This window comes from Amborella trichopoda, chromosome 1 (genome assembly GCF_054954075.1).
Source record: "Amborella trichopoda isolate Santa Cruz 75 chromosome 1, AtrichopodaSantaCruz75HAP2 v2.0, whole genome shotgun sequence".
In the NCBI taxonomy this organism is placed as follows: domain Eukaryota; kingdom Viridiplantae; phylum Streptophyta; class Magnoliopsida; order Amborellales; family Amborellaceae; genus Amborella; species Amborella trichopoda.
Genome location: NC_142336.1, coordinates 12,134,244 through 12,149,378, shown reverse-complemented (window position 1 = coordinate 12,149,378; position 15,135 = coordinate 12,134,244). Strand labels below are relative to the sequence as shown.

The 15,135-nt window shown below is 37.1% G+C and overlaps 1 long non-coding RNA gene across 3 annotated transcripts; it reads right to left on the bottom strand.

The window, feature by feature from the left end:
- Positions 1-252: 252 nt before the first annotated feature.
- Positions 253-14,935, bottom strand: LOC110008142 (uncharacterized). 3 transcript variants are annotated; one of them, XR_016051628.1, is made up of 3 exons: positions 14,637-14,935; positions 12,978-13,063; positions 253-12,749 (listed from the first exon to the last, which is right to left on the bottom strand). It is a non-coding gene; the product is annotated as an uncharacterized LOC110008142 (long non-coding RNA). The 3 variants fall into 3 exon arrangements; XR_016051623.1 differs by having other exon boundaries at positions 253-13,063; XR_016051627.1 differs by lacking the exon at positions 12,978-13,063.
- Positions 14,936-15,135: the final 200 nt, after the last annotated feature.

Here is a 15,135-nt window from a genome sequence, read left to right as displayed (position 1 = left end):
TGGGTTGGTGTAATATATCCATCGGCCTTACTTATATAAAAATGGTAGAGATGAGCATCTATATTGTCTGTTGATAAGTACAGAAAGTGGATGATTGATCTGAGTAACTTGCATTATGCTTGGTATGAGGATTGGACAATTTCCATACTATAAAAGTGTTCATGTTTGTAATCACAAAGAATTTGCAATAGAGTTGCAGTTTAGGGAGAAAAACCAAATACCATCATCATTAAGAAAGGCAAATAACATATATATCCAACTATCTTTGAATCATTTCCTTTTTAATATAAAAAAATACATATCAAAGTCAACATCAAAATCAATATCAACCATTTTCTTTACTTTACATCTATTTCAAACATACATATCAAACTAAAAAAAAGGGTTAAATTTCTCCATCTCAACCCTCACATCGGTTTCCGCTATAGTCCTTCCATCTCTTCAAGATCGCAAATTCCATCTCGATTCCTCTTACAACGTCGGTGTTTGGAAGTGATCTGCTTTTTTCTTTGTTCTTCTCTCATTTTCATCGTTGCTCTCACCATCATCGTGGCTTTGAATATCATCTTCTCCACCATCATCGTCTTCTTCGCTTTCACTATCATCGTCCTCCTCACGTTCACTTTCCACTTCTCCACCCCTAGTTCGCACTTGTCTCTACAGAAGTGTTACCCAATAGTAGATCATGAGCCACCTGTACATAACGTCTGGATTCTCCAGCTAATACTTCACCATTAAGCGTAGCTTGTAGTATCTCTATACATGTATGTCGTTGCAAGTAGTCAATAAAAAAAGAAAATAGACCATTAGTTTTATTTTTTATAATTTTAAGATATCTTAAGACAATTAAATAACAATATATATATAAGAAATAGTATAGCAATCTACTATCATCATCATGCCTTGTGGAGGATTGTATATGGGATTGCGTCTGCAACAGGGGGGGGCATGGGGGTTTTTCTAAATCTTTGTATAAACATGTTGTACCAAGTCATGTACTCTTCTATAGGTACACCACCAAATTTATTCAGGGCTGTCTTGACAACATTACGTTCTCATTACTTCCAATCTTTTATTTGCCTGCTCAACTCTTCAGTTCGATTTGTGGGGTGTATACCAACCTTGTCCCTCCTATCCCACTTGGGTAGCATAACAAGAATCCCTTGCACCTTCCCAAATTGTCGCAGCATGCGATCAGACATATAATACTCTGTAATGTTGAAACTTATGAGGTATGATAAGCACATGAAGTATTCTGCAATTTCATGTGACTCCTCATATGGTTGCTAGGTCACCCACAAAAAAAACATGACACATTAAGTAAGCATACAAGCCAACAAGCCAAGGCATTCCTAGGTTGATTATCTACTAGAATATAAGTACACAAGCCAACCACTAACCATATCAAACAAGATGTTATCAAACGAGATGTTTTTGTGGCATGATTGTTTCTTCCACATGCAAGCTCTAGGCATTCTTGGGTTGATGAGCAATGTAGCCTTGGTGGCTACAGCTCGAAAATGCTCATAGATCCAGCATTGTAGAAAAAACAAGAACTAAGAAGCCAAAGAAATTGTAATATTGTAAATATAAACTATAAAGATAGTGATAAATACCTGTAGTAAGGTCGTTGGCCCATGAAAATGATTTTTGTCCCTGCTTGCGACCTTAGACAAGGAACGATATAAGAAAGCAAGTGCCACAATACCCTATGCATACTTCCCCGCCCCATCGAAATCTCGAAACAATTGCAGGTACATTGAAAGCGACGATCCTTTAGATGAGTCGGAAAATATACTTGTGCCAATTAAATCAAGGAGATACACTTGTGTGTGTTGCGTGAGTTCTAATTTGGTAGTCTGTTTTGGTAGTTGTTCAAATCTCTTCCTCAACCATGTATGATTAAGACACATCGGGGTGACGTCTTTAGGGCAATCTCTCAGATACTCATTGACAAAAGCAACATAGTTTTCAGGCTTGATGCCGGTTATAGGCTCGCCTGTCACGGGTATCCTTAATATCTATCAGTTTACGATGCAAAATCATAGAGATCTCTAGAAGAGGATCCCTCAGATCTGAACACCATAGATTGATTTTAAAAAAGTGATAGAGATAGTGGGGACAATCAAATTCTGATATGAGGTCAGATCTGCTCAGAAATGAGTAGATTTGCTCTTAGATCAGTGGTAGAGCTAGCATTGATCCAAAATATGAAATAGAAAATAAAATACAATAAAACAGATTTAATCTAATAAAAATAAAAAATACAGAAAAGAAATGCAGATAGGTGAAAGAAATACTAGACCGGGCCAGTTGGCCCTGGACTCCTGAGGCTTCCAAGCCTCACCTGTATCAGGACCGGCTGAGTTTATACCGTGTGTCCTCTTTGTCTCTTTGTTCAAGTTTTGACCAAGCCTTGGCTTGGTTGAATGACTTTCTTGATCTAAGGGTGGCTTAAAATTAGGGTTTTCCTAGGGCTAGGTTTTTCTTTCTCTTGACTCTCTCTATAACTTCTATGGGTTATCTAAAGTTAGGAAAATCTTGGAATTTGCCCGTTTTTTTAAAAATGGGGTGTCTAAGTTACCCCTCTTTGGTACTCCCTGTCCTTCGAGGGAAAGAAGTAAATACTCTTTGGTGCTCCCTGTCCTTTAAGGGGTAGGTGAGCAGCAAAGAAAATGCAGCCATTTTAACTTTCATCCTGACATTTTGTGGTCAGAGGGCACACCAAGTATCCCTCTAAGACATTGGGTGCCCCACTCACCCACCTAAGGCATTTTCATCCTAAGGTTTTTGACGTGAGATGTCGGTGAGTTACACAAGCTTGAAACTCGAGTTGGATTTTCTGGCCATGCCACTTACCTTCAAGGTTTTTCACAATTTCAAATTTTTAAACCTGACATTTTCTTTGATTTCTTTAGGGTTTCTTAAGATCGTCTATAGGTTTTACTTGTTTTAGGAATATGTTTGCCTCGTCAATTCTGAAGAGAGAGATAAGGCGACAACACAGTAATCATTATATACGGGTGTCCAAGCTCTTGCATTTTTTTTTAAAGTCTTTTTAGAAATTTTGAAAATAGGGAGAGATTTGAAATAGAAGCCAGAACTTGGACATGTTACGATTTTAACAAAGAAATTAAAGTTTTTGAAAACACAAGATATATAGTGAAATTTTGAAATAAGAAAGATATTTTGAAAAACAAATTTTTAGTTAGCAGTTTTAGTTCCTGAAACCATAGAGCCCTCTAAGGAGTTTAACATCATGCAGCGATGGACTAGGTAGTTAGCAGTTATACTCATACAACTATGGAGTGTTTTTTAAAAGAAAAGCTTTGAAATGAAATTTGAAGCATTTTTTTTTTAATGTGGGTTTTACAGTTTAACCACTTGTGACCCCTTTGGTGAACCCTATACGAGCTTGTCGACTTCTTGCTTAAATCTTTAGGATGAGAAATCATCAAGTATTTCTTTATCTTCCAACCGCAGCTATTATATTTCAATTCAAAGGAGAGTTTTTTGGTGTTTTTGAGCAAAATGTAGTCTTGAAAATATAGGATACTGCCCTTGGGTATTCAGAATCTCTTTAAATTTTCGATTTCGTTCCTCCACCATTCATCTTTCGAAGTCCAAATGATCGAGGTCTTTAACAAAGTTCCATCAGGCTAATGCTCATTGATTTTTCTTTTGACACCATTCTGACTCAAGAAGAAGGAAGATAAGATGTTTAGAGAGAAAAGACTTTAGATAATAGAAGGAAAGGAGAGAACTTCTTCTTTTTCATTGCTCCCGGGGTCCCTTTCGGGTGTTCAACACGGTAACCTTTTTTCCAACGCTTGGGGTTCCTTTCAAAATTTAAGCCCAACATATTTTTTTTTTTTTCATTGCCCCTGGGGTCCCTTTCGGGTGTTTTGCCCGGTTGCCTTTTTTCCAAGGCATGGGTTCCTTTCAGATTTTTAGCTTAGAGGAATTTTTTTTTTTTTTTTTGAAGAAAATGATGACAAAGGAAGAGGAGGAGGAGGAGGAGGAGGAGGAGGAGGAGGAGGAAGAAGAAGAGTCAATGGTGTTTTTTTTTCTTTTTTTGGTATTTCGCTTTAAGACTATGTATGAATTTGATGATCTTTCCCTTATCCAGGTGGCAAGGAGTTTTTAATATCAGCCATCTTCTGATTTCCCTTGCCCCAGGTTGACATCCAATATTTCTTTGACAATGGTCGTCAAGTTCCCCTTGGATTTATCCTTGAATTGCCCCACTTGTACCTTGATTTTGGGACTAATAATCACTCTTAGTTTTTTAATCCCTCAATCTTTTGCATGTACGGACAAGCTCATTAGGTTTTTCCCCGTTAATAAGAATATTTATATTACTCATTAGGCATTAATGCCTTTTGAAGTTTGAGGCGTGAATGCCCCATTTGGTTATTTGCAAGGGTGAGTGATCACCCAACTCCTTTACAATTGTCTCTTTCATTTCAAATTTTGTGCTTCTTTTTAGGAGTTAATTCCGTAGTGGGCTCCTTCTCTGCTCGAGCTTGGGAGAGACTCTCTCACAAGAAGAGTAACTGAGTTGACGATGAATGGCCTTATGGCATGTTGGGAGTTAACAAATAGGGGCTCAATCTCATTAATTGCCCCTGTTGTGCCCTCTTCATGAGAGGAGATTGCCCCTATTAGGTAGTTTGATGGGTTGCCCCTGCAGGGCTTTTTATTCCATTAGGAACTTGTTCTTCATGAGATGAACTTTCTTGATATAGGGGTGCCCCGGCTATCGAAGTTGTGTTCCTGCCCTAGTTAAGCTTTGGAAATCTCTCCTCTTGAGGAGATGACCTATGTCGGTATTCAATATTTCGTTCTTTGTCCCAGATGGGCGAATCATCCACAAAATCTTGTGAAGGTAGCCCAAGTGATCCCCTTATAATTTCTAAAGGTTCGAGCTCTTTCGACTCTAGTGGAGGTATCAAATCTTTTGGACTAGTCAAATTTGGGCTATTTGCTTCGCCATCATCTATAACTGGGTTCATCTCAAAGGGTGACTCAATTAAATCTTTTAAGCATGGCTCCTCATCCCATATAGGTAGGTTGGAGAGCAAGTCTAGTGAAGATGGCCTAGGTGGGTCTCGTAAGAGTTATAAAAGATCAGCTTCCTTTGATTTTTGAGGAAATAATTTTTCTTGAAGAATTTGCTGCTCAGTTTCCTTAAGAGTAATCATATCGGACGTAAGGTTTTTCTTGTCACCATGAGTTTGAGAATCTACAACTTCTGAATCTCGGTAGCTTATGCTCGAGTTCATCTTGGATCACTTGTGAGTCTAATTCACCATCCCACACGTGTGGGTCTTCTTATATTGCATTTACTTGGGATGATGGGTTAAAAGGATATCGATGTGAGTGAATTTCCTTGGCATGGAAGTCTGCATTCTCCATGTGGTTGAGTAATTTTTTTTCTCTTCTCGTCTATGATTTGCAGAAGGGTCATTTTTCTCGATCAAGTTCACGTCGATGAAGTTCACCTCTCCTTCTTGAGAGGGTCCCTCACTAGTCGAATCCTTATTCCCTTCTCCTTCTTGTGGAGGGTCGACTATCATTAGGTTACAAAAGATTTTGGCTTCATCCTCCTTGGCTCGCTCATATCGCGATACTCTTTCAAGCATAACATCAAACAAGTAAGGGACCGCCCTATTGCTAAAAAAGGTGACAGATTCTGAAGTCATGTTCTCTATTACCATGCCTACCTTCACAGATTCAGGGAGTGGGGTTTCGACGACTCTCATAACAGCCTCTCTAAATCTGGTTATAAAGTTTGAAAGAGACTCGCCAGACTTTTGTTTGGTGGAAGTTAACTCACCAAGGGTGATGGGTCTTGGCCCCGTCCCAAAATAACGAGAGGAAAATTGCTTGAACATTTCGTCAGGAGTTGCTTGAGGGTTATCCTACATGAATTTCCGGTGCCACATCAGGGGCTCTTTTGATAAGATATACAAGAACATGACCTTAAGTTAGTTGGGTAGGTCTCGCAATGTATGGACTATTAATAAATAGGTGTTGATGTGTGCCGCAGGATCCTCTTTCCTTGAAAATTTGTTTTTGAATTGTGGCATCACAAACCCGATTAGAAGATCTTCTAGGTGTTCTAGAGTCTCTTGTACGTAGGCTTTAGGAGCTAAGAAATCCCATATTCTCATTTTCTCTAAAGAGTCCTGGAGGCGTTTCATGTGGGTGAATTGAGTTGTTGTTATAACAGTGACCTGACTCGGTTGTATGGCTTGTTGGATCTGGATTTGCGGTATGTGGCTTGTATAGACTGACTGTTGGGCCCATGTAGCAGGTTACCCCAAGAATTGAGCCTGAGGTGTGTGGTGAACTCGGTATGTCGGTTGTTGGCCTATAGACTCACCTGGGTTTAATTGGGTTTGAGTTGATCCATTAGTTGGACTTTGCACTACTTGGCCATGCAAGAACGATGTAGGTTAGAATCACCACTTGATTGGGATGACTCATGCTACTATGATGACTAGACCTCCAACCTTGGGCGGTTAAGTCTTCCTGCCCTTGATCGTGTCTGGATGATCTATCCCTATTGTTATGGTATTCTCTTGTCCCAACATTGAATTGAAAGAGTGAAGGAAGGCCATAACTACTACTAGATAGAGTCTGCCCCTTAGGTAGTCCTGACCTCGAGTGATGACTAGAGTTAGATCCGTGGCCCCTAATCCATTGGATTGGCAGGCTAGCACCCCTAGGGTAGTCTTGATTTGAGCCAACAAGTTGGGCATGCCTTATAACTTGAGCTTCTGACTTGACCTACTTGGATTGACTATGCTGGATGGTGTACCCTTAGTTTAATCGGTCTTGAAAGTATGCACGCACCCTAGGATTGTCTTGATACTTGGTTAGGTCAAAGCTCTGACTTTTACTGGTGATGGGTTGCTTGGGTAGACTTCCCTTGACTGTGTGTGAACTCACTTGCCACCTAACTGGCTGATTAAGATTGGAATGTTGGGTTGCTAATTGGACTGCGGGGTTAACCCGACTGGGATTGATTGACTCAGGGATCTGGGTCGGGGCCTTACTCTTGGTGTGCCAACTAGATTTGAGGCTAACTCCCATGTCTTGGAGGATTGCCCCTGGTCTAACCCCTTGACTGTTCAGGGTATTACGGACCCTATTAACCTATTGGTTCGTGACTTCCAAATGATGGCTCCGAAGGCGGCTTGGATGGCTAGGTATGATTCCATATAGGTTGAGACTCGGCTCATTGACACGAGTGCTATGGATTTGGAGGGAGCATTGTGACGACGCCTCTTAGACTGACCAGGTTCTCTAGATCCAGACTGGGCTGGAGCCATAGGGTTGGACCTTTCTTTGCTTGGATCCTGGGTCATTACTCCTAAACTTGTACTAGACTAGAAAGGTTGGCCCTAGCTTGGACATGGACCTAGATTAGGCTTAGAAAGACCTATGTATTGACTTGATGGACCTAGGTTTGAACCTAAACTAAGGTGAACCTAGTCTAAGTCTAGGGACATAATCTAGACATAAGCAAAGACCAGACTGGATGGATCATGCTAGACTCAATGGGTTTCAGTTTGAACCTTGAGTTAAGATGAACCTAGTCTAGTTCTAGAGGCAGTCTATACTTAGACCTAAGCTAGGACCTAGACTGAGATCTAGACTAGATGGGTATGAGTCTTGGCTCAGACCGGGAGGGGACCTAGGTTCGGACCTGGGTGTAAACCTGATTCAGACCTAAGCTAGGCTGGGCACAAGCCTGGGCTTGGACCAGGAGGGTTTTGAAAATTAGACCGAGTGTGGACCCACACTGGATCAAGGTTGGGTTAGGCACGAGCCCTTGGATCAGATCAAAAGGGGGCCTAGGTTCGGACCTAGGTGTGAACCTGGTTCGGACCTGAGCTAGACTGGGTACAAGCCTGGACTTGGACCCAGAAGGTCTCAAATATAGATTGAGTGTGGACCTGGACTAAGGTTGAGGTGAGATTTGGCGTGAGTCTTGGCTCAGACCAAAAAGGGACCAAGGTTGGAAGTTGGGTGTGAACCTGGTTTGGACCTGGTTTGGGCTGAGTATGAGCATGGACTCAAACCCAATAGGGTTCAGCTCGGGCTAGAATCAGACCCGGACTAAGATCTAATACTAATTAATTGAGATACGCAAACACAACACTCGAAAAATTTTATCCTAAACTATGGGTAGGCTCCGTTGGAGTGGGTTCCTAACAATTGAAATGTGGCTAAGCTGAATAGGTCCCCACGTTGATCCAGGCCTCCTATTATAGGATTTTAATCAAGTCCTACTATGTGTGGATTTGCTTTGAGGCTAAGGATGACGGAGGGGTGCTTACAGTTAAAGCTACGCGAATCATAACCGCCTCGGCTCTCAACGCTAGGTTCCCCTCATGACAGTTAGTGCCGGATTTTTAGGGTTTTCGAAAATGTTTGTTGGTTCTCGGGCTTCCCCGATCAGTTGTGTGCAAAGAAGTGTGTAAAGAAGTGTGTAAAGAAGCATGTAAGTGAAAAGAAAGATAGCAAGCAAGCAAACACACAAAAAGCAAGAAATGTGAGTACTTAGCACAAATCGTGCAGAGTGAGATGCGCTTCGAGTCAGAGTCTTGACCGACCAAAGCACAGTTCAAGTGTAGGGGTAAGCAACCCCTAAAAAGGTACACAATTTTGTAAAGTAGAACCAGGTACAACCCATGCCTAGTTGAGCGTGCTTCGAGTCTATGGTGACTCGATCAGAGCATAATTAGAAAGAGAGAGAGTGTAGGTGACCATCAATTTTTTTTTATTTTTTTTATTTTTTTATGAGAAGAGAGAGAATCGGCAAAAGTGATTTTTTTAAGTGAAGATTCTTATTTATTTATTTTTTTGTGAAAATGAAATGACTTACAAAAAAAACTTTTGTAGTAAAAGTGATTTTTTTTTTTTTTAACCATTTTCTTTCTTTCAAAGGAAAATTTTCTTTTAAGGAAAAGAGAAATGCCTTAAATTTTTTATTTTTATTATGAAAGCAAGATTGCATTTAAAAGATCTTTTTTTTTTTTTTTAGACAAAGATGACTAATTTTCAGAAATGAGAAATACCTTAGTTTTTTTTTTGAAAACAAGATTACCTTTAAAGCCTTTTTTTTTTTTTTTTTTGACATAGATGCCTAAAAACTTTGCTGATTTTTTTTTTTTAAGAAAGGGAATTTTTATTTCAAAATAAAAAGAATTAAAGATACCTTTTTTTTTTTTAGTGGAAAGAAAGATGGCCTCAAACACCCACTCTTTTTTTTTTTTTTTTTTTTTTTTTTGAGATAGATTGACCTTGAAAAAGACAAAACAATTTTTCACAAAAATGATCTTTTTTTTTTTTTTTTAAACAAAGAGACTTCAGGAAATTTTTAGTTTATTGCAAAAGAAATTTTCTTTTTTTTTTTTCAAAAATGATAAAGGCCTAATATATATTTTTTTGAAAAAGCAAGATCACCTTAATTTTTGTTTTTTTTTTGGAAAGAGTAGTGGCTTATTATTATTATTATTATTATTTGTTTTATTTTTCTCTCTCCCACGCCCTAAAACTCTCTCTTTCGATCTTTTCATCTTATTTTCTCTCAATCTCTTTTTTCCATTTCTTCTCCTTTTTTTCTCTCAATCTCAATATCACAGAAGATTAAAATTGGTAACAAAATCCCGTGAATATCAAAAAAATGAAAATAGGTAACAAATTAAGCAGATCAACTCCAAAAGAATGGAAAGATGGATTTTTGTTTTTTTTTTCATTTCTTTTTTCTCAAACCAAAGAAGATCAAGGATTTTTACTTTTTTTTTTTTGGAGATGGCAAAGACTTTAAGAAAAAAAAAAAAAAAGTGATTTTCTTGATTTTTTTTTAAACTAAGAAAGAAGGAAAATAGAACAAATAAAGGCCAATTTTTTTTTTTTTTTGGGAAAGCAAAATTGCCTCAAATGTAATTTTTTTTTAAAAAAAAATTCAAGTACTAAATTACAAGATAATAATTTAATCTAATTTTTTTTAATGAAAAAATTCCGTAGGATGAAATTTTTATTTTTGAAGGAAAATCGGCCTTTTTTTTTTTTAAAGAACGAGACTTATTAAAAATGATATGTTTTTTAATCTAATAAAAACAAATTTAATTTTTTTAAAAGGAAATTCTTTTTTTTTTCTTGAAGCAGAAGAATTTGCTTTTTTTAAAAGAAGTGCGTTTATTTTTAAAAAAATAGATAGGAGGGCTTTTTTTAAGCTAAGAAGTGAAAGTAGATGGCTGGAACCCTAGGGAGATAATAACAAGTTAAGTTGGAGATAAAAACAAGTTAAGTTAACAAAGTTTTGGACGGAAAAAGCTGGAATGACGTGATGGCCATGAGCAAGAAATAATAAGAAGTTAAGTTAACAAAGTTTTGGATGGAAAGAAATAGAGCAAGAAATCAAGCGCCTCTTTTTAGGAAAATGACCAAAATAGGAAGGGGAAGGAAGAAAATGATTAGTTTTTAGGAAAGGAAGAAAATGACCAGAATAGGAAGGGGAAGAAATGATCAGTTTTTAGGAAAGAAACAGAAAGGCCTCAGAGGCCTGAGCAGAAGTGGCAAAAAAATAGGGAAGATTTTTTTTTTTTTGTTAAACAAAGAGACTTCTAAAGAAAAGGGTTTTTCCTTGGCTTTTTTGTTTTAGGAATTTTTTTTTTTTGAAAATGAGAAAGGCCACAAGTTTTTTTTTTTTGTTATTTTAGCCAGAAAGTTTTTTTTTTTGTATATATTTTATTAAAAAATCAACGAGATAGAATGGATCAACTATCGGCGATCAAGTGGTGGTTGCTCTCTCATGTTTTTAGAGAAAAGAAATCATGACCACGAAGAGAGAAAGCCTTTTTTTTTTTTTTTGGTTTTTTTTTTTTTTAAAGGGAACAAAATGTTCTAAGTTGATGAAGTTTAAAGATAAGTTTTCCACAACAAAAGTGAAAGATAAGGCTGCGTTATGCCGAAAGACATCTCTACTGTTTTGAAAATTTAAAACTTTAGCATAAGAGCAAGTGGAGTTAGGAAAAACCATTGGACTACCAGATAGTGCGCTATTCCAAAAAAGTTATCTTTTCTATTCAAAAGATTTATCTTTTTTTTATTGTTTTGCAAACTGTTTTATTTTATTTTATTTTATTTTAAGGGAGCCAACTGATTTTTTTTTTGTTTTGGCAAATAGAAAGACATTCGAACGATGCCAACAAGATAATCAAGCAAATTTTTTTTTTAATCAAAACATGGCCCTCGAAAGGAGACTTTTTTTTTTTTATTTTGAATGGTGGGTGTCAAACTGTTTACGATGCAAAATCGAAGAGATCTCCAGAAGCAGATCCCTCAGATCTGAACACTACAAACTCATTTTGAAAAAGTAATAGAGATAGTGGGAACAATCGAATTCTAATCTGAGGTCCGATCCGCAAAGAAATAAGCAGATTTGCTCTCAGATCAGTGGCAGAGTGAGCATCGATCTGCAATACAAAAAAGGAAATAAAATACAATAAAATAGATTTAATTTAATAAAAATAAAAAATATAGAAAAGAAATGCAAAAAGGTGAAAGAAATATCAGACAGGGCCAGTTGGCCTGAGACTTCCAAGGTTTCCAGGCTTCGCCCATATTAGGACGGGCTAAGTTTATGTTGTGCGTCATCTGTCTCTCTATTCAAGTTTTGACTAAGTCTTGGCTTGGTTGAATGACTTTCTTGATCTAAGGGTGTCTTAAAACCAGGGTTTGCCTAGGTCTAAGTTTTTCTTTCTCTTGACTCTCTCTCTCTAACTTCTAGCCTCCCACGTCCTAGCTCTTCCTCCCTTGGCCTACACGTCCCCCCGTTTTTTTGGTCTACACGTCCCACCCCTTCTTAGGCACGCTAGTTTTTTCTCTTAAACACCTAATAGGGGTGTAGAATAAAAACTATGGGATATGCTAAGTGTAGAATGGATAGCTACTAAAACCATGGGTGTGGAATCGATAACTACTAAAAAAATATAGGATTTGCTAAGTGCAAAATGGATAACTACTAAAAGCTGGGGATTTGCTAGATGTAAATGGAGAACTACTGAAAGCTTGGGATTTGCTAGATGTAAAATGGGTAACTTCTAAACACTACAAAATTTGCTAAGATGGGGACCATGGATTACAGTGGTCCATGGTTTAGGTGTCTACTGAAACAGTCTCAACACTACAAGATTTGCTAAGATGGGGACCATGGATTAATGTGGTCTATAGTTTAGGGGTCTACTGAAATAGTGGGTCCTATGGGTTATCTAAAGTTAGGAAAATCATGGAATTTGCCGGTTTTTAAAAAAATGAGGTGTCTACACTGCCACACATCGTATAGGGTTGGAGCCATTTCACCAATGGTTAGACATGTAGTATTTGTGACCTTGTACCCTTTCCCTATAAATGCCCTCAGTAGATTGTAATCGATATGCGAGACCCCAATATCCACCAATGGACTCAATTCGGTCTTTTGAATAAGAGCTACCTGTCGTTGATAGAGCTTCCATTTTGCTAGGGTTTGAGTTGATTTGTTGATACGAAGTATATTTATCTCTTAAAATTAAACTTATTAAGAAATGATAATAGTAAATAATATGAGAAATACTTAATTAATGTAAATCATTAAGTAAAAACAAATGGACCATCATACCTCTTGCCTCTGACCCGATGAAGTGGATGGCTCCCCTGTGCCTCTTGGTTGTTCCGGTCTTGCATTGCTAATACTATTTTCATAATTGGCATAAAAAAAAAACCACAAGTAGCGTATCCAATAAAGAAATAGAGAGAAAAGTGGCATATCCAATTAAAAAAAAAAATAGAATCAATCATAAATATATGTGCACCAATAGTATGAAATGAATACAAATGGAACAAACACTGCTAAGCAACCTTGATGCATTACTTTGTTCGAAACCAGAGACCAAAACATTTGAGGATTGGGGTGGTCTGACCTCTTCGATTACGCTAGTATTACGCGACGTACTTCCACCCCTTTGTCCACTCCCATCAAATACATAGACGAACACATTATTCTCGCCTTCATGTGCATTCAACATCCTCTCAATATCATCATTAATGAATAGATTCACAATAAATCTTCTATTTGTCGAGACAAAATACCTCAATGTTATCAAGTGCATGTTTAGTTTGAAATGCTCTACTACGTATTTTCGCAGGCCATCTAACCTAGTTCTATTGTCAATCATAAATGTACATGCATCACCACCAATATAATCTAAAGTCCCATTGACATTTGATTGGAGTTCTCTACCAAAAATACAATAAATCAATTTGCTATCATTCATTTTCTTTTGTCCTGAACAAGATTTGTAAAAATTTACACTTCACGAATTGAACTTGCGCAAGTTTGGTAGGCTCAATCTATAGCTTTTTAAAAGAGCTACAACTAAATTTTAACGAGAGGTAGGTAGGCATATTATTGGGGGGTACATAAACTACAAAAACATTTCTAACAATGATTATCTAAATACTGCAATCTTAATGATTTTACCCTATTAATATCTGGATTTTTTAGTAAATTATGGAACATAGTCTTGAAATAAAGAGCCTCAAAAGACGACCCAACTTTTAAGATGAACATGCAATTCAATATTTCTACAAAGTAAAAACTAGTTCGTATCCAAGTTAAACTAGCACAATGCCCATCTTTTGCGAAATGAAACAAAACTAAATGACTTTGTAGAAGTGCATTCGAATGCATTTCAAATTGGAGAAAAATCTCATCCTAAATTTCTAGTATATAAACAATACTATTTCTCTAAGCTATAGCTAAGCAATACTATTTCTCTAAGCTATAGTTCCATCAAAAAATATAGATAAGCACAATATATACAACTAGCAATATAGACCATACTAAAGTCTATTTTTTGGGTTTTTTTTTTTTTAAAGAGCTACTACTAAAATTAACAAGAGCTAGGCATTTTTTTCTTAATGACAAACTAAATTTGAACAAGAGAAAGATGATGGATCATCAAATAAAAAACAATTGATGCAAAGATAACCAAGAGAAAACATATACAACAAAACAAACCCAGAATTTATTACAGCTAATAACATTGAAGCCCTAAAATCACAATAGAGAAAAAATGACAAACTCTATAGCACTTACAATAATTCTTAAGCCATGAGCCATCAATTGAGATCAAATGACTGAATGATTTTCAATATAAAAAAAACCCAAAATTTCCTACCACGAAGAACATTCTAGCCCTAATATGACAATAGAAAATAGAGAAAAAAAACCAAACTCCATAACAAATTCAAAATAAAAACTTCAATAATTCTTAAGCCATGAGTAATCAATTTAGATCAAATGATTGAATGATTTTCAATCTAAAAAACACTCAAAATTTCCTAGAACATTCTAGCCCTAAAATGACTATAGAGAAAAAAAGCCAAACTCTATAACAAATTCATAAAAAAACGTTAATAATTCTTAAGCAACAAGCAATCCATCACTTCATTGTCAATGATGGATCAAATAAACAAATTTAATCAAACAATAACCCTACAACAGATTTTAGCGATTTTCTTCCATAAATCTGTAATATATTTATTTAATAAGAAATAGTTAAAAAACTCTTTCATACATTTAATGGGGCTGAGAGATTGGGCTAAAATTCGAACTTGGGCTTTGGGGTTTCGGCTAGGGCGAAGAAATTGATAGCTCAAAGAGGGAGAGGGAGAGGGTGGGCCTTCAGTCTTTTGAAGAGGGAGAGGGAGAGAGCTCGAGCCGGGAGAGGGAGAGAGCTCGAGCCGGGAGAGAGCTCGAGCCGAGAGAGAGAGCGAGAGAGAGGGAAGGAGGTCGGGCCAGGAGAGACAGCGAGAGAGAGGGAAGAACCTCAGGCCGAGAGTTAGAGCGAGAGAGAGAGAGAGAGAGAGGGAAACTGAGGTTAAAAAAGTGCGAGAAAGAGAGAGAAAATTTGGTTAAAAAATTAAGTCAATGGGAGGGTAAAGTTAATGGGTGGGTAGTTTAGGTATTTTTCAATTTTTTTTTTGGTTGAGGGGTATTTACATAGAAAGTATTCTTTGGAAAAACAAGTGCAAGAATAAGTTAGGTTGGGAGTAAGTTGCATAGTAATTGTAGTC